Source organism: Lytechinus pictus, chromosome 16, assembly GCF_037042905.1.
Source record: "Lytechinus pictus isolate F3 Inbred chromosome 16, Lp3.0, whole genome shotgun sequence".
NCBI lineage: Eukaryota > Metazoa > Echinodermata > Echinoidea > Temnopleuroida > Toxopneustidae > Lytechinus > Lytechinus pictus.
In genome coordinates this window covers 5242012-5267088 of record NC_087260.1, presented here as the reverse complement: position 1 = coordinate 5267088, position 25077 = coordinate 5242012, and the positions used below count along the sequence as shown (strand labels likewise).

General features: G+C 37.1%; 1 long non-coding RNA gene across 1 annotated transcript; it reads right to left on the bottom strand.

Annotated features, from left to right (window-relative positions):
* Positions 1–6668: 6668 nt before the first annotated feature.
* LOC135157051 (uncharacterized) lies at positions 6669–12572 on the bottom strand. The gene is made up of 3 exons (XR_010296132.1): positions 12371–12572; positions 8303–8419; positions 6669–7767 (listed from the first exon to the last, which is right to left on the bottom strand). It is a non-coding gene; the product is annotated as an uncharacterized LOC135157051 (long non-coding RNA).
* Between the last annotated feature and the right edge of the window lie 12505 nt (positions 12573–25077).

The following is a 25077-nucleotide window of genomic DNA, read 5'->3' as shown; positions in this document are numbered from 1 at the left end:
TTCGTTTAGAGGACGTCTTCATGGTCAAATTTTCAATTAAAGACCAAGTGTCAAAATTTTCACTATTTGCGTGTTAAGTCTATGGAAGGTGAACTTTTTTCAAAACAGGAATCAAAGGACAAACTCTTCCTGCTGTAGTAGTCTCATCTCCAGACTTGACGTGGCTAATGAATTAAAGTACTATACTAAGGTCATCTTTGGTATTTAAATGATGGTCAAATTTCAGATCTCTCTTTATTTTGTGTCTTAGAAACCATATGTCCAAATGAGCCAAAAATTTGCACGGATATAGAACATAACCAGACAATCATATCTCATAATTTCATAGAAGGCCGTCTTGGGTATGGAAATGAGTATCAAAATTCAAATACTAGTATCGCATTGTTTTCTAGCTCACAAATCATTAGTCTGCGTCTGGCGCTGATGGCGTATCACCTAACTTGTCTCAGTGACAAGTTCAGTTCTAGTTTATCTTCCTCTCTCTCTTCTGCCTTGTATAATGATTATTGCTACCATAACGGATGTATGGAATGCTCCATTGTTGATGCCATTTGTTGTGCCTTTGCTCATATAAGCAAGTCTCTATTTAAAGCTATATTTTAATGTTAATGGAAATTCACCTACTCAGTTTTATTGTATGATTGCTTTTTGTTTGTAATCAATTTCTTATGTCTTTGTAATTTACTTTTTATGTACATTTCAACCTGCCTTGAACCAGTATAGGTTCATGGACCTGGTTTCGCTTGTTACTCTTTCATTGTTTCACTTTGTTTATTTGTATGCTGCTTTTCTTTGAAATAAAGAAATGGTTACAATCATAATGTGAATCACATCTTCAATAGTCCACATTGTGAACACACCGTAGACACACTGAACACATTATAAACTTACTTTGAACACACTACGGATAAAATGTGACACACTGTGAATATAATGTGGACGAATGATGAACACAGTGCGGACCCACAGTGAATGCACTGTGAATTAACTGCAAATACAGTGCGGACACACATTTGACAGACAGCAGACACACTGAATACGCTATGCAATACTGCGGTCTATTCAGGAGGAAGGTTAGACAAGGGGGAAACAGAGAGAGGAAGAAAAAGGGGAGAAGAGAGGAAGAAAGAAAGACAAAGGATGCCGAGAGAGAAAGAGGAGAGAGAGAGTAAGAAAGAAAGAGAAGGGGAGAGAGAGGGAGAGCAAGAGGTCGATGTTTTGCACAAGTTATTATATCCGGTGAATAATAAAATATTTTTCCGGGGAATGGCCTCATCGGGTAATGGCAAATTAAGTAATGAATACCCTTAACTTTAAAACATGACCAAAGCCTCAATATCAGCACCGCAATATGTCTTGATGAAATATAAGGCCTATCATCATCATTACCATAAGTATCACCATTATCGTCATTATCATCATCATCGCCATCTCCATCATCATTATAACTATCATCACCATCATCGACACAATTATCAACACAATCACCAAATGCAAAGTAAACATTCTTATGTTTAAAACTTGTATTTATTGGAGAATACATCAATTTCATTCCAGAATCATTAATGATAATAATACCAACATGCTTATACAGTGCGTATCAAAAAAGTTTACACTTTGAAAAAATCCTGTAAAATTATACATTTGTAATATCCTGACGATTTTTCCACATTTTAACATTGGTACAAATCCATTTAAGCAAATGACGATATAACTGTGGAAAAATATTTCCGCTTGAGTGAGCACCACTTACTTTTGAAAATTTAGTGAAAAATGATTTGCGCAGAACTTTGAAATAGTTATGCAAATAAAGGTAGACCTTAATCATGAAGAAAACGTGGAATTTAGCTAGTAAAATTGATTTGAAGATATTTTTACCTTTTTAAACTTTTTCCCTTGCCCAAAACACTTCGAAGAGTGCATTACGCCCCACCCCACTCCCCCACACACCGAGGCCATCGTGACGATATTTGCTTTACACTGAGCTGTGATTTACATGAAATGGCTTAGGCTTGATTTTGATTTTGTTAATCATTGTCAAGCTTGGGAAAAGTGTGTAAAAACAAGTATTACATGAAAAATGAAATGTAAACCCACTTTAAATGATAAAAACTCAGTGAAAAAATGATGGAGATGTCTGATATAAACTTTTGTTCAGATTCAGTTATGTCCTCAGATCCAGCTGGCACAACAACGGTAAAGATTGTGCTTACTAAATGTTGACATTTCAATTTGGGTGGCAAAATTGTTACAAAATGCTTGAATGTATCCGTTTTATATCAATTGACTATAAGTGCGAGGGAAATGTATGAGAAATGTTTCGCAGGGTAAGTTTGATTTCGCCCTTTCCCATTGATACAGCTTTCGTCATGTTTTGATACAGCGTGAAAACAAGTATTTCTGCGAGCTTTACAAAAATGGACAGTGCTCACTCAAATGTAACATTATGTCAAAACTTTTACTTTCATTGGATAGATGAGACCCAAACCCAAGATTATATGTGAAAAAATTACCCACATGTTGTATATATTTGAATTTGTCCTCAGATGTTCGTTATATTACCTTTCAGTTGTGTAAATTATTTGTTTTTGCAATCCTACAACAGTAAGGTACAGATTCTGCGTGCATTATGAATTGTCATTAATGAGTCCAAAGTATTACAAATCAAAAGGGTTATCGAAGTGATCTTCTCTGATACACATTGTATTTACATTAATGATAATATATTACCTCAGTCAATAGAATATCGTTAATACTAGTAAACATAATTGTATTAACTAAACAAATCCGCGCTTAGCACCATTGACTTGTTTCAAGAAACGCAACGTCTATAGCTTCATTTGTCTTCAGAGAACAAGACTTCAAACAGGTAAGTTGAATTGTTTCAGTACATTCAATATGGTCACGTTATGTGTTACAATTATGTGTGTACATGTATTGGGGCATGTGGAGTTGAGTGTGAGTGAGTGAGTGTGTGTGTCTGTGAGTGAGATAGAGAGAGGGAGGGTGGGGGGGTTCAATAAAAGAAATTTATATACATTTCAAATTGATACAAATGCCAATTCCAATTTCCCCGTCGAATATCCAAGGCCCGGATCTAGGGCAAACATCTATTAGCAGGTCTGCAGCGTAGGTAGGCTTATTTTAATATAGTGAATAACTTGAATCAATTTAGTTAATAGAAGACATTTTATTACATCAAAAAGGGCCATGGAACAGTTCGGAGAGTGCGGGTCAGCCGGGGGGGGGGGGTCATGCGAAAATTCAGGTAGAGATAGTCTTCATTCGACTGATGCGTTTTTGAATTTTACACATGTTTATTGAAAAAAAAAACAGTTTGTGTGTGGGGAGGGGGGGGGGGGGCTAAGATTTCCTATCCCCTCCGGGTTCCGCTGCCCCTACCATGATAAAAAACCATCACAATTTAAATCATCATCTTTAAACCGAAGTTGCATTTTTATTTGCCTTGTTTTATTTCAGTATAAATCACTTAAAGAATTATACACTGTTTCTTCGTTAATTATGTTTAAAATAAAACATCAGGGATGACATTATACTCTATCAAGCTGGCGATACGCATTATTTTATTTCTGTTGTCTAATTTTTCCATGTTTTCCATAGGTTATCAGTGAGGGCTCCGTAGGTGGTGAGGAAATTTTCATTTGCAAATATATATCATTACCGCACAAGTCCGATACAAATTGTGCAGACATAAGCATTCGTTAATATACAGACACAGCTCCAATGCTTAATTTTCGTTTTGATTTTAAAAGTTAGCTTGCTTAGATTTTCTAAAGGTCCGGTAAAAGCTATACATTCTCTGTCCTCGCCATGGCGTCTAAGTTCCCAACAAAAGAGAAAGGAAATGCCAAACTTCGTACAAGAAAAGGTCATGACATGACATGGTCATGTGACAAGCATGGTGAGCCAATCACATTTTATTGTAAACAACACAAAATTCCTATCTGTCATAAATGTGCGACCAAAGATCACCAGAAACCATGTGAGCTAGAAGACATCGAGGATGTCATCTTTGAAAGGCGGGGAAATCTGGAGGAGAAACAGCCCTTGATAGAGGAAACGAAATTACTACTTCAGAAGGTCCAATCTAACATAAATGCCGCTTCTTCTTCTTCAAGGAAGCATCTTGAGACAGTCAACAATAAACTCCAAGAGACATTCGAAGACAAGTTAAACCCTTATAAAAAAAATTGAATGGTATACCATTGAAATACCATACACCATACACCATTGAAACACCATTGATATACCATTGGAATACCATTCGCACAGCACCCATCATACACCAATGGTATACCATTCAAGCCCCAATGGTATACCATTCAAACTAATTTAAATAATTGGGACGTTACTATTACCATATTCATGAGCACCATTTACCATTCATATACCATTGATCAAACACCATTCACCATTGATCTACCATGGCCACTATAGACAGGTTTACCATTGACCACCATTCAGCCACCATTCACTGGCCTACCATTTACCATTCAGCCACCGTTCACTGGACACCATTGGTCTACCATTCACCTTACACCATTCACCATACACCGTTGACCTACCATTCACCGTACACCATTCGCGTACCATTCACCGTACACCATTCACGTACCATTCACCATACACCATTCGCCTACCATTCACCGTACACCATTCGCGTACCATTCACCGTACACCATTCGCGTACCATTCACCATAAACCATTCGCCTACCATTCACCATACACCGTACACCTACCATTCACCGTACACCATTCGCGTACCATTCATCGTACACCATTCACCTACCATTCACCATACACCGTTCACCATTGCCCTACCATTCACCATACACCATTGACCTACCAATCACCGTACACCATTGGCTTACCATACACCGTTGACCTACCATTTACCGTACACCATTGGCCTACCGTTCACTGTACACCATTGTCATACCATACACTCTATACCATTGGTCAACCATTCAATTTACACCATTGGCCATACATTATAGACCACAAGTGTACTGTGAATGGTAGACCAATGGTTTACACTGAATGATAGACAGTAGACCAAAGGTGTACAATGTATAGTAGGCCAATAAAGTACAGTGAATGGTAGACCAATGGTGAACAGCATATATAGCTTGGGTTAATGGTAGGTTTGGTAATGGATTAAGTATGCACAAGAAAAAAATGATGAAAACAGTTATTTCAAGAACGTCAAATGTTTTTACTATAAGAAGTTTAAGTACAGCATAAATGGAACACAGCATTCACAAGTATAGACTTTATAATTAAAGCACATAAGTTATGAATATATATGACTTTGCTCCTCGTTGACATCTATACTCTGTCAATCTTGGTATCTAAAATAAACATGTATCAAGACAGAATTTAATTGAAAAACACAACATATGAATAACATTTCCAAGAATAAACATGTTCTCTCTGATGGCTTTTTACGTGGATTGAGTACTTGGCAAAACCACTGTTCTGCAAACAAACCTGATACTTGTAATACAATAACCTTGATTTTAAATCTGTTGTGTGTAATTGCTTTCACACAGCTACTTCAATGACATTAATAAAATATTTTTTTTACTAATAAGTTCAAGTACAAAAGAGTGGAACCCAGTATTGACAAGTACATGTATGGCATAAAAGCACCAGCATTATGAATACATGTGACTGCACGACTCTACAAGAGGTCAATGATTGCACTCCACATAGATATTATGTTAATCTTCCTATAAACAAATCTAAATGTAAGACAGAGTTTGGACAACAAACTGATGAACACCAAATTTCGAAGATTAAACTCAAAATGTGTGATAGCCTTCACATGGCCAAATGATTAAAGGTAAAGAGTACCAAACTTAGAGGAAATAAATATCCCCAAAAGGGGGGAAAATAGTACCCCCATAAAAATAGAACCTCCTAATATTTCTCTATTTTCTTTTCACCTAAAAGATATATCAAATGGCGTGTTTCTACATAGAATCGTTAAAAGGTATTACCCGCGTAAGTATCCAGAATCCCGGAAAACTTTCCTGTAGAATTTTGTAGAAACAGACGCGATGCGGTTTATTGATAAACTGCTTCAAGCAAAATATGGTTTCTCATAACCATCTCTGAGAGGTGGTTATTGCCATGTTAATCCGTTTAACTTTTCTGTAAAAACACACGGCAAAATAGCGTATCGTGTCTGGCGGAAGTGCTTAATCCCAAAAGTGCAATTTCGCAGTACATAAATTTGCACATTCTGGCCTTTTCGATCTCACCAGCTGATCGTGCAACACGTATACCTGCTACATTGAGTGAGATCTACCACAAATTTGGAATATTTTCCTAAGAAGATGCAATTTTGGACATATGTACAATGCAACGTGAGGTTATAGGTTGAATTTTCCGATATCCGCCGTATTTGCAACGCGAAAAGCGAGTTAATCAGATTAATTGGTTTGTAGAAGCAGGTTGGTTTAAGGGCGATAAGGTTTTTCGAGTCCGGAAAAGATAAATCCTTTTTTAATGATTTTCTGTAGAAACATGCCAAAAGTTTATCATAAATACATTAAAGATACTTAAAGGAATAAATAATATCTATATAAAAAATAGAATATATAGAATAATAGAATAATAAAGAATATATCATGAAAATAGAAAAAAAAACAAGAAAAATAGCGACATCTTTTTTTAATATTTTGCAAATCATATAGAAAATAATTCTTAGTAGCACATCTATTTTTTAACTATTTCCCATAGTTCAAATATACAAGATTCCCACTTATTTATTTTTTGTCTATTTTTGTTGTGTTGAATCAGATGAATAACTCAACTATGTGTGAGAAATAATATAATTTTTGTCTTACACAGTATATCAGTAGTCAATCGTAATTTTTTACAACCTAGCTTGGACAAAATTTGAATTCATATAATACAAAAAAATATATAAATTGGGATCTTGTATATTCATGAGGACTTGCAGAGAACAGTTTTATAAAAAAATAACAACTTTAATTCGTCATAATTTTGTTAATCCTCATTCAATTTTGATGAAATTTTCAGTGTTTTTTTTTGTCTGATGTACTCTTTGAATTTAAATCACATAACTTTCAGTCTAGAGTACCTAGCCCTTCAATCAAATGGGTTGGACGACCGGTTACATTTTACATATAACATAGTTATAAGGAGAATGAAGGGTCCATAGAAAGAAAGCATGAGGAAAGGGAAGATTTAGGTAGGAAGAGAATTAATCAGAAAAGCATAATGTTGACAATTTCGTTAAAATCTGATAACAAAGTCTTTGATTTGAAGGTTTAGCAACATTTTGGGAAAAATTACTGGAATGTGCACATGATCGTCAGGAATATGTGTTAGGCTTATGTTATAAAATGAAATCATAATAATTTCATATTTTCGTACACGTGTGTATGATATGTCCCACGTAGCATAAAATGATTTCAAGCAATGCATGTGTTTACATTAAATAAATCTTCACTCCACTTTTTAGTTCTTGGAGGTCAAAATATGAATAAACATGACTTCTTGTTATAAAATACAAAAGAACAAGTGGGAGTATGACATCAGCTTGTTAACTGTGGGTGCGTCGTGGTCTAGTGGTTCTGACTCTCACCTTTCAACAGAGTGTCGTGGGTTTGAATCCTAGCAATGGTGTTTTCCTTCAGCAACACATTTATCCACTGTGCTGCACTCGACCAAGGTGAAGTGAATGCGTACCCGGCAAGATTAATATCTTGCAGCTGTAATAAGGAATATGGGATGAAAACAATGCAAAGGACAGTATGTCAGCTACGGGTTCAAAACATCAATGCTCGTGCGTGCAAGCTTTCTTGAGAAATTGATATATTTTTCTAAAATATCGAGAAATTTGCATAATACACTACCCTTCAATTGAATAGTACCAATTAGCAAATATCAACAAAACATTTTGTACAATATGATAAAGAAATTCATGTTTAACCATAGATTAGCAGAAAATAACCCGTTATATTAATGGGAGGTTGCCCAAATGATGACAAATACCATACCACATGCATACCTGGGGCCAAAGTGTCCAATCCCCCCCCCCCGCCAGCATATTGATTTTTTTCCAGGGGGGGGGGGGTGTTAGAAAGGACGTGTAATCCTATAAATGGGGATGACATTTGGTCTTTTTCAGTATTTTTACCATTCCTCACAATTTTTTTTCCAGCTATGACACTGCAGGAGTACAATCTGTTTTATTTAATGAAGCTTTGCAATTTTTTCCACTGAAGTGAATTCTTACACAATTACCTTTCACAAACTCCAGTTGTTTTCTTGTAAACGGTTTTCTGTGTTCAACACCTGTAGTTTCCTTCCCAGATAATCCTGGACCATCTATATTATCATCCAGTGTATCCGTCGTCCAATCTTAAATGAAATAAAATCAATTTAAGTGTTGGAAAATATGCATGTGCAGATAAAAACAAAAATATAATACTAATATAGTAAAACTTTCTTTAAGCTCCAAAATGCAATGATTCACTCATATACAGCATAATGATAATTTTTATTTCAACATATGCAGCAAATTCACTTGAAAATATGTTTGAAATTGATGTCACAGAAATAAAATTCCCCCACCAAAGATTTTCTGTGTGTGCATGCTGGAAATATATAGATCAATATAACACAGTTACTCTGCTGCGTAACGTGTTTTGATCAGCAATCATGTAGATATGCAAGAGAAAATTATCTAATAGAAAAAGAATGATCTGAAGTCATATTTCCAGAGCAGCAGTTTTCAAAAGGTAGGCCTAATCAATTAATTGATAACATTCAATATGATTTTCTTTTCTTGGTATTGACAATCACAGTAACGGATCCAGATGGGCCCAATTGACCTGTGCCCCCCCCCCCCCTTGAGAACAATAGTCAATGGCCCGAATTCAAAAAGGTGGTTTTGAAAACCCCGGTTGAGTCTATGTTTTATGGAGATTTCCTGTATAAATTAAGCTTATTTACAGCGTATATCAAAATATGTCCAATGTTGATGCGCGCTTTTGTCACAGTGCGCCAAATTGACGCCTGTTGCCGTGGTTATCCACGCTATTTTAATCACGATTCCACTGTTTTGAATTAATGGCCCGAATTCACAAAGGTGGTTTTGAAAACCCACGGTTGAATCCATGGTTTATGTAGATTTCCTATATAAATTACGCTAATTTAGCGCGTATCGGGCGCGTGTATAACAAATGTCCAATGCTGATGCGCGCTTTTGTCACAATGCGCCAAATTGACGCTTGTTACCATGGTAAGATACGCTATTTTATTCATGAGTCCAGTGTTTGAAGAGTGGACTCATTATTCAAAACAGTGGACTCATGAATAAAATAGCGTGGATAACCACGGCAACAGGCGTCGATTTGGCGCACTGTGACAAAAGCGCGCATCAGCATTGGACATTTTTTAATATACGCAGTAAATAAGCGTAATTTATACAGAAAATCTGCATAAACCATGGACTCAACCGTGGGTTTTCAAAACCACCTTTGTGAATTCGGGCCAATGAGTCCACTCTTCAAACAGTGGACTCATGAATAAAATAGCATATCTAACCATGGTAACAGGCGTCAATTTGGCGCACTGCGACAAAAGCGTGCATCAGAATTGGACATTTTTTATACACGCGCCAGATACGTGCTAAATTAAGCGTAATTTATACAGGAAATCTGCATACACCATGGACTCAACCATGGGTTTTCAAAACCACCTTTGTGAATTCGGGCCTATGTGTTTAATGTAAATATGGATTCTTTACACAAGTGTGTCCCTCCTTTTGAAAAATACAGCAAATATTTCTAACGGAAATATATACCGTGTTTACACTTAATCGGCTTTTTCATAGCGTGTAAAACACGATTAACTTGCATCGGCTCGCGGTTCAGAATCAGCAATTTGCACCACCAAAGTAGTAGGTTCAGAACCGCGAGCCGATGCAGAATCGGCTTTTTTACTACGTGTAAACAGAAAGCCGATTCTGCATCGGCAATTGGTGCGCATTTCATTCACTTTACCATTGTGACATAATTGTAAGCGCACGGATCCAGCGTTGTCTTTATTATGGCGTATTTTGTTGGTCAATACACAGGTCAATACACAGTATGCCCACCATTTTTCCGAACATCACGATCGGGAACGGCGGTATTTTGGCTCCATTCCCGATATTATTGTAATGGTGGGAGCCATGCCGGGGTGGAATTCAGACACCAGTGAGTTGGGGGGATTTTCCCCAGGCCAAGCCGGTCCGGGTTGAGAGCCAAAACAGCGAAGATCAGAAGCTGTTATGTCTCCCAAAAATACTAAATAAATACCAAGATAATGTGACCATTTACCACTATTCATGAACCAAGCTCATCTATTTTCTCGAATAATCTAACTTAATTCATCCTTTACATGAATTTCAGCCACTTTGAGCAGTGGAAACAGCATTATTTTAGCTTTGATCTCGACGTCTTAGTTAAAATTCTTAGTCAAATTTTGCCAAACGAACGCAGAGGGCAGAAACACTGTTGACTTCGTGTTTGCGCGTTGTAATCGCTAACTTCAGCAAATATCCAAATAAATATACGGTGGAGTGAGACCCTACATCTGATAACTCGAATGATGAAATCATGGTGGAAGCTGGAATAAAGATGTTCCTGATGCTCAGTGAATTGATTCGGACAAATATTTAGGTTAAATTAGTTTGCTAACATCGCAGGGTACGAAAGTGCATTAGGGATTAGCGGGGCCAGGTTTTTCTTAGGGCTGCAGCAGCATTGTTGAGCGGTGGCTCTGAGTTCCGGGCCGATCCAGGACCCATAATTTTTTTTGCTAAACCTTCCGGTCCGGGCTCAAGCCAGATTATCTTTGCAGGCCCCAACATTAAACATTACGTTATCGTTCAAATTCTCAGTCAGACATCACTTTGCTTGGCTTTGCCATTATTTATAAGGACTGAAGTTAGCGACCAAAAGATTTGCCTGCGGCAGTTTGCATGATTTGGTTACGAACTTCAGTCCATATCAAAATTACGGCAAAGCAACGCATGAGGATTCAAACAATGACGTAGAGATCGAAGCCGATATACAGCTGTTCCCGATATTCGGAAAAGCGGTGGGCATATGGACATTCAAATGCAATTCAGACTTGATATGACATTTGAGAACAACATTTGGTGGTGAATTTTGCTCGAAGTTGGTTGGTGCGAAATTAGCGCCCAATCCCACGGAAAAATCCCAAGGAAAAAATTCAGAAATTGTGATTTTAGTCAGCTGGCATGGCTGAGTTCAGATTAGTATAGGCCCTTTTTGGGGGGGATACATTTACATATACTATGTAAACTACGAATTTTGTTTACAAACGTCAAAAACTATGCCAATTTTTATATTTGAACAAATTATATCGTATTCATATGTAATAAATATTCTAAAAAACCTTAGGCCTAACCAAGAAGAAAATATCACATAACTCACTAATACCAAAATCCCGCCATGTTTTCAGAACACTTCTTGATTTATCATGGAATATTTCTCTGCCTCGATTTCTAAAATATGTTAATTCCAAACAGTTGTAGGTTTTCTCTGAATAATTATTGCAGTCTCTCTAGAAAAATTGAATAGGAATCGTTTGTCACTCTCTCCAGTCACAGTTCCGCACACAAAGTGCACATTTTACCATTGAAATTGCATGCACAATAAGTGGTGCGTAGCTTTTTAGGGCCTGCGTAGCCTTTAATGCTTTATTTTATGTTTTAAAATTTAGGACACCTTACCATGTTTCACCTTAATACTACCATGTCCATGTCATCTTAATTTACCAACATTATCTACCAACAACAACAAATTATAGGCCTCATTCCAGAGCAATATTTTTCGGCAAGGTTTCCATTTCAGTGAAACAATGTCAATGTTGTGCAGTAACCAATGGCCTAATTGACACTTTTACAGTCAATGTCATGACAGTACTGCACTGTACAGCATTAATTTAACAAGTCATTCATTCATAAATTCATACCGCCGGTATTCAGAGATGGTTTTGTAAAACATTGAAAATAGATATCAGGCCATACGAGCGAATTACTACTCAATGACAATAATGCTCGGCTCAGCTCACCTCAGCCTATACAAAGTCAAAGCATATTAACGCACCCCATAATCCATTTCGCCAGAGACAGGCGTGTCCCGGCCCGCGCCAACGGGGCAGTGGCGGTACGGTGGCAGTGAAACCCCGTGGCAGTACAACGACATCTAACAGTAACACTAACAGTAACATTCTAGAAAATCAGGCCGAGCCACTAACTACGAAAACAATATCAAAGAAAATTGTTATCTAACTTACTGTTTAGCGTATTCTGCGAATGAATTTGAAGTCGTTGTCCGAATCTGACCTGTGTTCCTTTAGTTTATGATGAATTATAGACGGACTTCTGAACAGCAAAACAGTGGTTGATCGGGTTCTTTTTTCAAATATTGCAATTGGCGGTTACATGCGTACGTGCGCGCGCGCGTGCGAGAACAACACTTACATACTAGAGCGAGCTAGCTAGCAGCGCAGCCAACACATCCCGATATTGGGGGGGGGGGTAAATCAAGACCAAATCAGGGGGAGGGGGCTTCTTAGCCAAGATACATCCCGATATGGGGGAGGAGTGAATTGCATGTAAGACCAAATCAGGGGTGTCTTTTTCTTGATTGGTTCTGGGTTGGCAATTATCCATGCAGTCAATTTTTGCCACTGCTTATCCTTTGAAAGGATCTATGAAAAAAATAATTTTGCTCAATTTTTTCTGTTCTATAATTCCATGTCTTTCTTTTTTTTCTTTCCATTGTCTTTTTTTCTTTTTCCTTCTTTTTTTCTGTTCAGTCTTTCTTCTTTTCTTTGTCTTAGTCTTTTTCTTTTCTTTTTTTAAATTTATTTTTCTGTTTTTCGATATATATATTTTTTACTTATTTCTTTTTTCCTTTTCTCTCTTTGTTTAATTTCGCTTTTGTTTTTATTGCAATTGAGAATTTCGTTCATTAGATTTTTTTCTGTTACATATTGTACTAGCCTGGCGGCAGGGAATTTTTATACTGGGGGGGGGGGGCAAGACAATAACAGACAAATCATTTCAATTAAGCAAGTAATGGTCGGCCTAGAATAGCTCTCCTCTTTATAAACACCATCCATGAGTGAGAAAAAATAATTAAAACACAATTTGTAAAGAAAAAAAAAGAGGAACGGTTTATGATCAAAAGCAGTAGTAGCGATATATAAATTGGCCGGGAGGGGGCTTTGGTCGTTGCAGACCAAAATCAGGGTTTGCCGATGGGAATTTCAATAGGGGTTGGGGGAGGAAGACAACCAACAGTGAATTCTTTTTAAGCAAAATAATGACCTATGGGACATTGCAAGAAACTTGCAATTGAACGCAGGTCAATTTCAAACTCCAAAATCAATTGAAAGTCTTACTTTTCATTGCAAACTTGCAACTGATTTATTGTTTCTTCCATCAATAAATCTATAAATTGGTTTACTTTAGATGAAATTAGTCTATCACTTGTAAATTTGCAACCGAATTTTGGGCTTGACTGCAAATATTTCCTTGCAACACCCCATAGCTCTCTTTATAAAAAGTGGCCATAATTAAATAAGAAAATTAATTTAAAAATAGAACAAAACTTTCAAGAAGGGGGGGGGGGGCGTTACATAAAAAAAACTGTATACCGTACAGATAGGAGAGGTGGTGTGCCGTTCAAATTATACCAAGAAACAAAAAGAGAAAAGAAAGGATGGTGAAATGTACAATTTTTTTATTTAGTACGATACACATCTTGTTCATGCTCTTTAAAACTTGCATGTTTTAATTTCAAGATTTTAACGGTAAATGATGATTATATTCTTCCCTTTCGGGAGCGGCTGTGAAATAATTTGTCCGTTGATATTAAGGTACAATAAAATCCTTTTTATCAAATAAGATTTCATTGACTCCTTTTATTTTTGCACTCAATGCATCAGATATAAATTTAGAAGGTAATATGTACAATTGTAAAATATAACAAATTAATAGTATTGTATTTTAAGCACTGGTTCAATGATATTTAAACACATATAGGCCTTTTACTGAATAAAGACAAAGACAATTTAAAAGAATGCAACAGACCATGTTTGCCATCATGAGCGAATGGGCCTGATTTGGGGAAGCTGCTCGCATAAAAGTCACAACTCAAAAATTTTAATAATTCTAATTTTTAATCTTTGATTTTGTTTTTCTTTAAATCTTCGGAATTATGTTATTGGGTAATGCAATTGGGCATACCATTCACCATTAACATAAATAGCATTCATTAGGCACACACCACTAAGCCACAATTGTGTTACAATTATCCAACAACTATCCATTAATTATACCACTATATAGGCACATGCTACTGAGACGGTTCCATGACATTTGCTCCGGCGACAATTGCTCCGATGGAAAATCTACACATTAAGCAAAACATAAAACCTAACGTCCAAAACTAAATAAACCCTAATCGTAATCATTACAATATTCTGAACCAAAAACTCTATCACAATCCTAACTCTAATCCTATGCCTTCTGAGATATTAAGGCCGGAGCAATTGTCGCAGGAGCAGATGTCGTGTCACCACTGAGACACCATATTGGGCATATGGTATACCATTACACATATACCACTGAGACTATTGGACACCACTGAGACACCATTGGGTATATGGTATACCATTCACCATACCAATCATATCATTATAGAGGCACATACTACTGAGACACCATTGAATACGACTGAGACACCATTGGGTATATGGTATACCATTCACCATACCAATCATACCATTACTACTGAGAGTCTGAGACACCATTGTATACCACTGAGACACCATTGGGTATGGTATACCATTCATCATACCAATCATACCATTAGAGGCACATACTACTGAGACACCATTGTATACCACTGAGACACCATTGGGTATGGTATACCATTCATCATACCAATCATACCATTAGAGGCACATACTACTGAGACACCATTGTATACCACTGAGACACCATTGGTATATGGTATACCATTCACCATACAACTCATACCATTAGAGGCACATACTACTGAGACACCATTGAATACCACTGAGACACCATTGGGTATATGGTATACCATTCATCATACCAATCATACCATTAGAGGCACATACTACTGAGACACCATTGTATACCACTGAGACACCATTGGGTATGGTATACCATTCATCATACCAATCATACCATTAGACACATACCACTGAGACACCATTGGGTATATGGTATACCATTTACCATTAAATAAACTACCAATTACCATTAAGAACTTACCATTGAAACACCACTTAACCCTTTGCGTGCGGGCCCGCGAAACCGGATACCTCTCCCTGCGGCGGAGTCGTTTTTGTACATTGCTGGTTTTTGGTTCTGTGGCGGTGTTTTCCTAATCTATTGCTAATTGTGCCAAACTGAAGTATTTTCAGGATTTTTAATAAATGTAAAGATGAAAGATCAGACATTTTTCTTTCTAGAATTAAAGGTCTCGCTTCTCAAATCAACTGAATAGTTAAGAAATTTACGAGGAAAAAGTCGTGTTATTTTGTCAAATCTTCGCTTTTTCCCAAGTCAATAGGCACTGTGTACAAAAATGCGTAAGGGCAATCAGCACGCGCGGACAAGTCGGGTTCGATCGATACCGCTTTGTTGTCTGCTCTAGTGCTTTCTTCATTGCCTATTGTAACGCTACTCATGAATGGTCTCTTTACCCCCTTGTATTCAGGTCATTTGCAAAGTGTATAATTACGACGATAATCCGTTTTGGGTGAAATCACAGCATACCAAATACCTTTATTTTCCAGAATGAATAAAAAAGGGTGAATATATTCCCTTGCAAGTACGATGATGATGCTGCGCAACGAAAGTCCGAAACTATTTTGTGATTTTTGGCTTCTGGGCTTCAAGACGGTGGCCTCAATGTTTCACTAAAAATCGCCTTTGGTTTCTTCTTTTCATAAATTACAGTTTGTAATAGAAAATAATTTTGTTGCTGAAGATTGCATACCAGTGTTCGATTTGTTTTCCTGTTGCAATTTCAAAGAGCGAAGGGGGTAAATGTGACTCAAATCTGAAATAATACCTCCCAACGCTCTCCTCGTCTCGTTCTACGTTTCATTTTTCTATCTCCCTTTCCCCCCAAAATAACCATGCTACCGATTACTGTTCGTCACAATGAGAGAAAGTACATTATTTTTATCTATTGAAATTTTAGCATCTAAGTGTTTTATGTGTATCAAAATACCCCGGGAGATTTAGGGTTAAGCGCCTGCATGTTTTAAATAAGTAAACATTTACTTTTTTGATTGTTACTGTCGTAATATGAAAAGCAGTATTCCTAAGAGCTTTTTGTATCGCTAAATACGAGAAGCATTTACTAGGTCATCCTGACGAAATACACTAATCTTCCTTTTATTCAGGGTGTTGGCTATTAGTCCCCTGCTCTTTTTTTATAAGGAATTTGTTTGAGCGTCCGCCATGACTTTCTTTTGTTCATTTTTAAAAGAGCAGAGGATAAACGGTGTTCTTAATTCCTTTATTTTCTGTTTGTTTCCTTTGAAGGCAAAAATAAGAGCAATATCGGATGAGAGAACGAGAGAAAGCGGGGGGGGGGGGGGGTTCAAAAGTTTTCCAGGGGCCCGTTTTATATAAAATTTGTTTACAAATTTTCAATAACACTTGAAAGCTATATCATTCTATTTGACTGGCGGATGGTAAATTTGTTTAAATTATTGCGCATTTTTCAATATAACATGTGCATGTATAATGTATTTATAAAACGGTACCAATTAGGGATTTCCTCGTTTTCCCTTTCTCTGGTTTCTAACCTGTAACTGAATGTATTATCTACCGCTTTCATTCCCTTATATCTGTCGTCTTTCTATATCCCCTCCTTTCTACACCTTTTTTCTCTGAGTTCTTCTCATTTGAATTATATCTGTATCGTCTTCTTTCTTCCCGATTTGGATTACGAGGTATATACCCGCCCCCACCCCCCCCCCTCAATCCTTTCTTTCTGATTTTTTCTTCTCAGTACCTGTCATTTTACATTACATCTAACATCTCCCCCCCCTCTCTTTTCATCGGTAACGGTTCCGAAAGAATGCCTCGTTTTTGCCAACTTGTATTGATCGGAGGTGGTTGCATTTGTGGGCATCTCGTCCTATTGCATCGTGGTCATCATGTCGAAAATTTTGGTGTTTTTTCCCCGTTTCTCAAATAATGTCCCGAAAAGCCTTCTAAAATTACTATTGTAACTGTCATTTCACAATAAACTCTATATCATCTTCCATTTTCTATATTGATAACGTGGGTAGATATCTTTCGCAAAAGTCAATATGATGATGATGATCATCATCATCGCATAAAAATGCACGACTAAACTATTTTCTTGTGAACCTGGGGCTTAGGGTTATGGCAAGACAGAGGCCCAATCTTTCATTAAAAGTAATTTTCTTTTTTAGATTTTTTCATAAATTATATGTTTCATTTAATTCGATTTCCCACGCAGATATTATAGTAATAAAATAATTTTGTTCCTGAAGTTTGCGCATCGGTATTCGATTTGTAATATCCTGAAATTATTTCAAAGAGTTAAACGAATAAAAGTGACTAAAATTGTAAGTCTGAAATCGTACCTCCCAACTCTCTTCTTGTCACTTTCTACGTTTCTTTATCTTACTATTCCCTCAAAAAGAGCAAAGCAATTACTGAAAGTAAAAGGAAGTATTTTTTCTTGAATAAATTATAGCATCCACAATCATAAGTGTTTTTTTTTATTTGTTCTTTCGTTTTGTTCTATTGTCTCCTTCATTTCACAACCGATAATAAATCATTAAAAAAACATTCACAATAGTTAGAATTCATTATTGTCTCTATCGTTTTAATCGTTCAATCTAATAGTACAGAGGCGGCAGAGTTGGTAGGAAGTTTCAGTCCTCACCGTCCTCACCCCTTTCAGCAAACATGTACAAAAAATCCAAAGTCTATATAAATTTCTGATTTTTTTTTCGGCCGGTCCACTCCCTCCCACATTCAGTCACGGAAACAATTTTTTTCCCTCTATGAATATTTTCTACCACGCTTTCGCCAGTTAAAAAAATGAGAAAGAAATTGGCAAAAAAGTAGGAAAATCAATAAAATTTGGGTTTTTTTTTTGGGGGGGGTTGTAGGTTACACATGAATAAAAGTTTGTAGGATTGAGAGGATTATATCGGGTGACACGCCATACAAACGCGTTTTCTTTATAGGGGGTGCATTCTAGCGTAATTTATCATCCTGTATCATTCTATTTCCTCCATTTCGCGCGAGCAAACTTTTAGTTCATTATTGGTTTTATCATTTGAAGTAATTATGTTTCCGTCAACTTTTCAATGCAAAAGCTTTCATCTGGGTGAGAAAAGGAAATAAGATGAAGAGCTTCTAAAACCTATCCTATTATAAATTCATTCTGTAAAATGACATGAATTAACAAATTGTATTTTTTTTAGCCGCTTCATCCCCGTCTCACAGCTCAACACCTGCACCATAAAAAAACATTGCTGTCCCTGTATAACATCTTTTTCCAAACATTTTGGTTTAGATGCTAACCATGGTAAGCGCCCAAAATGCGATTTTTTTTGTCGTAACGGGGGAAAAAAGGGCCCCCCTTTTTTTTTTAAAACAGAAAATCGGAGGAGACAAACAAGCAACATGAGAGTGTAGGTCAGAACATTTCCATCGGGGGGGGGGGGGGGGGGGGGTCAAACAAGAACGATGATAAAAGTCATCAGTTTGGCAAGGGTCTGAGGACCGAGTTGCAACAAACAAACATTGTGGGATTTTTTTTAAAGTAATCTAACCAAAAAATAAGTCATATTGTAATTCGTTTAAGTAGATATTCATGGAATTTTAGCAAAAGCGCACTTGTCTGTTCCCCATTTATCTCTGTCTCTCATTCTCTCTCGTCCTCCCTGACATTTGCACATATTTTTTTCGATAATTTCCCTAAATAATTATTCATTCATCCTTATATGCATCATCACCCAGGGGAAGCACCTTTTTGCAATATGAATCACTGACGGATGTCATAAGCACCTGTGTTGTCGGTAATGAGACATTTTTTTTTAGATACGGTATGTTGGTCGAAAAAAAGGATTCATAAAAGCTTTTTGTATTGCTAAGTACGAAAAGCGTTCAATGGGTCATCCTGCCGATAAACAGTAATCTTCCTTTTGTTCGGGGCGTTGACCATCTGTATCCTGCTCTTTTCAGAAGGAATTTGTTTGAGTGGCCGCCCAGACATTCTTTTGTTCGGGTAGTGCCAATATCATGAACTACATGGACGTTCCCCTTTTGAAAAGAGCAGAAGATGAATGGTGTGCTAAACTGCTTTCTTTTCTCCTTTTTTTCAGAATAGTAGACAAAAATAATGAGAAGAAGAGGGATGATGGGGAGGGAAAAAGTTCAAAAGTGCACCGAGATAAGCTCAAAGTACTAAGACGTTACAAGCTTTTTGCTTTTCTGAAAATGCAATCGATCGATGAAACCAAGGAGATATCATTCTATCTAGAGTGATATCTTCTTGATTAAACAAATAAGACGGAAATGGTGAATAAACGCGTAGCTTATTACGTGTCGATCTTGCAGAAAAGATGTTAGCGTATATCTATCAGAACAACAATATGGATCAAATCACGTGATCAGAACAAATCACGTGATCAGGCCTTATGCGCGCGCGTACGTGCTCGTCACAAAATTTGTCCTCCCCGTCCGACTCCAACGAAAAAATCGGGTAAAGTTGAAATGATTTCCTATTTTCGGGATTTTTCCCCACGTAGCTGTATATTTTTTTCAATCTGTTATCGAAATAGGTTTATGAAGGAAATAGTGGCAGAGGTTTTAGTACATAACAATTACGAAAAAGCTGAAAAACTTAATTGAATTAAACCAAACATTTCTCGGCTTCTGTAGAAGCCCGTCGTAGCTAAGTGAACGACTCGCTGGGCTTCTGTGGAAGCCCGTCGCACGCAAAGGGTTAAATACCATTCGCGTACCATTTACCATTCAGATCACCATTCAACTACCATAAACTACCACTTACCATTAATAGTGGAGCGGTTATGTGACAAAAAATGGCCAAGATGCTCGGATCTTGCAGAAAGTGTGAAATTTGGGATACATGGGTATTTTTGGGCGCTGATTTCAAAAATTGCCGGCCCCAAGCGATTGGACCATCGGGTCGGCCGCCATTTTGAAATCCAAGATGGCCGCCATGAAATATCATTAAATGTCAATTTCTGGAGTTTTACATGGCATGTGACACTGAAATTTGGCATATAGGGGTATTTTGAGGCACTGATTTCAAATATTGCCGCCCATCAGCAATTTGACCATTTGGTCGGCGGCAAAATGGCCGCCATCTTGAAATCCAAGATGGCCGCCATGATATATTATTGCAATCATTTTCTCGAGTTTTATATGAACTGCGGTATTGAAATTTGGCATATGGGCTTAATTTGGGGTGCTGATTTCAAATATTGCCGGCCCCAAGTGATTTGACCATCGGGTCAGCCGCCATTTTGAAATCCAAGATGGCCGCTATTTTGAAATCATTAATGTCATTTTCTTGAGTTTTACATGACGTGTGACACTGAAATTTGGTATGTTGGGGTATATTTAGGCACTAATTTCAAATATTGCCGGCCCCCAGCAATTTGACCACTTGGTCAGCGGCTAAATGGCCGCCATTTTGAAATCCAAGATGGCCGCCATGAAAAATCATTAAATGTCATTTTCTTGAGTTTTACATGATATGTGACACTGAAATTTGGTATGTTGGGGTATTTTTAGGCACTGATTTCAAATATTACCGGCCCCCTCCCAGCAATTTGACCACTTGGTCAGTGGCTAAAGGGCCGCCATTTTGAAATCCAAGATGGCCGCCATGAAAAATTATTAAATGTCATTTTCTTGAGTTTTACATGATATGTGACACTGAAATTTGGCATAAAGGCTTAATTCGGGATGCTGATTTCAAATATAGCCGGCCTCAAGCGATTTGACCATCGGGTCAGCCGCCATTTGAAATTAAAATGGCCGCCATGAAAAATCATTGAACTCATTTTCTTGAATAATATGTGCCCCTGAAATTTGTAGCATATCGGTATCTTGGTGAGTTCATTTAAAAAATTGCTGGCTCCAAGCAATCTGACAATTGGTCGGCGGAAAAATGGCCCACATCTTGAATTCTAAGCTGGCTGCCTTAGAAATATTGCAATTATTTCGTTGAGTTTTATATGATCTGCGGTATTGCACTTTGACAAATAGAAGTAGTGTGGGGAGCTTATTTTAGATATTGCTGGCCCTCAGCGATCTGATCCCCCGAGTCAGGGTTATACGGGCCAAAGATATTCATTCGAGCCAAGCCATTTAATTCTCAGTTTTTATTTTTTGATATTGCCGATTGACAAAAATGAATGAATATGATTGATAATCTAACACTGATTCTAGGGAGGGTAACTTTGCTGAACTTCCTTTTTTTTAATTGGGAAGATATATCACCACTTTGGAACTATCTTTATACTGGCGGGAGAAGTATTGCCATTTTACTGTATCAAGTGATGAATTTGATCCTGTCAGGTGTAGTCTTCATAAATGCCGATTTATTTTTAAAATGAGCTGGTCGAGGTACCCTTTTCTGGTCAGATATGGAATGCCAGACATATATCCTATCCACTGGACAGGTAGTAAACATTCAATTCTCGAATTTCATCCTTATTTTTTTTAGAGCGCCTATGGGAAATGTTTTAGGCCGTGATACCTCAGCTGCAAAATGGCAGCCATCTTGAAATCCAAGATGGCTGCCATAAAAAAAATCAAAAAAAAAAATCAAGTATCATAATTATAACGTAGGTATTATTTTGAAATTTGGCATCTTGGGGTATTGAAATTTCCCCCCGGTAATCTGTCCAATAGATATGCTGCAAAATGGCCACCATCTTGAAATCTAGAGAGGATCGACTGTCATGAAAATTCATTAAAATAATTTTCTTGAGTTTTAAATAATTTGAGGCACTGCATTTTAGACATACAGGCAGGTTTTGGCCTGCTGGTTTTAGAATATTGCTGCCCCAGTGATTGATCCACCGGGTCAGCTGAAAATGACCGCCACTTTGAAATCTAAGGTGGGTAATACGAAATATCTTTCAAAAATGTTTTCCTGAATTCTACATTACCTGTGACACTGTAGATTGGTATGAAGCAAAAACTTGTATTGTATGTTAATTTCAAATATGGATAGATAATGAACATATAACACATCTGCCATTTTAAATTCCCATATGACCCATCATGACACAAAGGACATGATTACCTAGCTTAGTTCTAAATATTGATTATTGTGGGGGAAAATAAGTACAATATGATAGCACGAATCAAAATTCATGTATGGTATAACTGATGGTAATCCATTTATTATTGATATCAATCATTTATATGCTAGGCGGTTGAAAGTGAATCTTACAGATCTCCAGGAATTACTTTTGAACGATTCAATTGAAAACCATCGCGTGTTTGACAATCTGACAATGGGAGCATGTTCGCCTCACAATCGGGAGATCAAGCTCCGAAATCATCAGACCAAACGATGTTAAAAGAGGGGAGTTGCTTCTACCCTGTTTGGCGGTCAACGAATTAAAGGGGAAGGTCACCCTGACAAAAAGTTTATTGAAACAATAACAGAATAAATAATGAAAAAAATATTGAAGGTTTGAGGAAATTAATTCCATCAAATATTTAAAAAGCTATTGGAATTTTATTTAGTGTATTTGTGACGTGAGATGCAAGCAGTTCCCCCATGTTTCTTATAGTACAAAAATCAATGAAATGTAGCCTCCTAAAAAATTGAAAGTGTTTTTCATTGAACCCTCAGTATATCAACAAACAAATGATTTCACACCCGCTCCAGAAAGAAAAAAAATTACCCATGATGAACCATTTATGCATTTTATATCACACAACATAATGGGGCAGCTGCTCGTACAGTATATGACGTCACAAATCAAAAACTTAAAATTCTGATATCTTAAATGGATTTTTTATATCATATTTTCTTGTGTTTTTACAACAAACTTTTATCCGGGGTGAACTTCCCTTTTTAAGGAATAGAGCAATGTCCGATGTGGCACTGCTAAGTTGCTGCCGGGCTCACGATCTACAAGGTATGGGCAAAATAAATTTTCGGAGCATTTCTGTTACTGAATTCTATTTTGAACAATAAAATATGTATTATTATCATCCATCATTAACATTAATTTCATCATCATCATCATACCACTATATAACCATCAGTACTTCAAGTCTGGAGCAGTTTTCTTCATGTCGATTTGTAATAAAATATCACAATTATTGGAGCAATATTCTGAAACCAGCAGGCCAAAAACCTGCCTGTATGTCTAAAATGCAGTGCCTCAAATTATTTAAAACCAAGAAAATGATTTTAATGAATTTTCATGACAGTCGATCCTCTCTAGATTTCAAGATGGTGGCCATTTTGCAGTATATCTATTGGACAGATTACTGGGGGCAATTTCAATATCCCTAGATGCCAAATTTTAAAATAATACATTACGTGATACTAGATAAAGTGATTTTTTTCAATGATCTTTTTTAATGGCAGCCATCTTGGATTTCAAGATGGCTGACATTTTGCTTCTGACTCAGGGGATCAGATCGCTGAGGGCCAGCAATATTTGAAATAAGCACCCCGCACTCCGTCAATATGTCAAAGTGCAATACTGCAGATCATATAAAACTCAAAGAAATAATTTACAGCCTCTCAACAGAAAATGATTGTTCCGGATGGTTATTATTCAACCAAAGCCACTTCAAATGTGTAACTGCAGAAGAAGCTAGCTGGTTTGTGTATTCATGGTGCTTCATACTTACGTAACATCTATATCAGCAATTAAGGGTGCCAAAGTATTATAATCCTTGCATCGGACAAAGATGTGGTTGTGTTGGATTTGTTTTCAGTGCCAATACAATGGGTTTTACTCACCATTATAATGTTGTACATCATTCAAACTTGGTAACCATATTGGAATTCAAAATGGCATCTATTTATTATGTTTTTTTTCATTGATCAAAGATGCAAAGATCAAGTGTTTCTCCAAATTCAAAGTGTTAAAGGCCATACGTAAGACTTGAGCAAATTATCTTTCATGGCGGCCATCTTGAATTTTAAAATGGCGGCCGACGCGATGGTCAAATCACTTGGAGCCGGCAATATTTGAAATCAGCACCCCAAATTAAGCCTATATGCCAAATTTCAGTGTCACATATCATGTAAAACTCATGAAAATGACATTTAATGATTTTTCATGGCGGCCATCTTGGATTTCAAAATGGCGGCCATTTAGCCGCTGACCAAGTGGTCAAATTGCTGGGGGCCGGCAATATTTGAAATCAGTGCCTAAATATACCCCAACATACCAAATTTCAGTGTCACACGTCATGTAAAACTCAAGAAAATGACATTAATGATTTCAAAATGGCGGCCATCTTGGATTTCAAAATGGCGGCCGACCCGATGGTCAAATCACTTGGGGCCGGCAATATTTGAAATCAGTGCCTCAAAATACCCCTATATGCCAAATTTCAGTGTCACATGTCATGTAAAACTCAAGAAATTGACATTTAATTATTTATCATGGCGGCCATCTTGGATTTCAAAATGGCGGCCGACCCGATGGTCAAATCGCTTGGGGCCGGCAATTTTTGAAATCAGCGCCCAAAAATACCCCTGTATGCCAACTTTCACACTTTCTGCCAGATTCGAGCATCTTTTTCACATATCTACTGGACTATAAGAACTTACCATTGAAACACCACTGAGATACCATTCGCGTACCATTTACCAATCAGATCACCATTCAACTACCATTCGCCACCATTCAAATACCATTGGCGATTTTTATAAGGGAAGGAT